The sequence below is a fragment of the Octopus bimaculoides genome, chromosome 5 (assembly GCF_001194135.2).
Source record: "Octopus bimaculoides isolate UCB-OBI-ISO-001 chromosome 5, ASM119413v2, whole genome shotgun sequence".
In the NCBI taxonomy this organism is placed as follows: Eukaryota; Metazoa; Mollusca; class Cephalopoda; order Octopoda; family Octopodidae; genus Octopus; species Octopus bimaculoides.
The window spans coordinates 80007008-80007877 of record NC_068985.1 but is presented as its reverse complement, the minus strand read 5'-3'; the positions used below and the strand labels follow the sequence as shown (position 1 = coordinate 80007877).

General features: G+C 42.8%; 1 protein-coding gene across 1 annotated transcript in view; it reads left to right on the top strand.

Moving 5' to 3' along the window:
- LOC106876533 (uncharacterized) overlaps positions 1–870 on the top strand; it is a 152231-nt gene that overhangs the window by 95578 nt on the left and 55783 nt on the right. The window lies entirely within an intron of this gene.

Here is an 870-nt window from a genome sequence, read left to right as displayed (position 1 = left end):
ATATATATATAAATACATACACATACATATATATATATACATATACATATATGGAACGAGAGAGAGAGAGAGAGATGTGTGTATGTGTGTGTGTGTATGTGTGTGTGTATGTGTGTGTATATGTGTGTGTGTGAGTGTTTGTCCACCACCCCCACCGCTTGACAACCGGTGTTGATATGTTTAGTTCCCCGTAGCCTGGCGGTTCGGCATAAGACACCGACAGAATAAGTGCAAGGCTTAAAAACAAATTATAAAAAAGTATTGGGGTCGATCCATCCGAGTAAAAGTCCTTCAAGGCGGTGCCTCAGCATGGCTGCCACCTAATGACTAGACGGAGTATCAGAGATATGTTAGTATTTTCTAATTTCCAAGGCGGCGAGCTGGCAGAAACATTAGCACGCCGGGCGAAATGCTTCGCGTATTTCGTCTGCCGTTACGTTCTGAGTTCAAATTCCGCCGAGGTCGACTATGCCTTTCATCCTTTTGGGGTCGATAAATTAAGTACCAGTTACGCACTGGGGTCGATGTAATCGAATTAACCCCTTTGTCTGTCCTTGTTTGTCCCCTCTATGTTTAGCCCCTTGCGGGCAATAAAGAAATAAGAAACATTAGCACGCCGTGCGAAATACTTAGCGGTATTTCGTCTGTCTTTACGTTCTGAGTTCAAATTCCGCAGAGGTCGACTCTGCCTTTTATCTTTTGGGGGTCGATAAATTAAGTACGAGTTGCATACAGAGGTCAATCTAATCGACTGGTCCCCTCCCCCAAAATTCCGGGCTTTGTGCCTAGAGGAGAAACGAATATTGTCTAATTTCTTGAATTTAAAATTGTTCTCAATTGTATGTTAAATACACTTATGGACCACATATG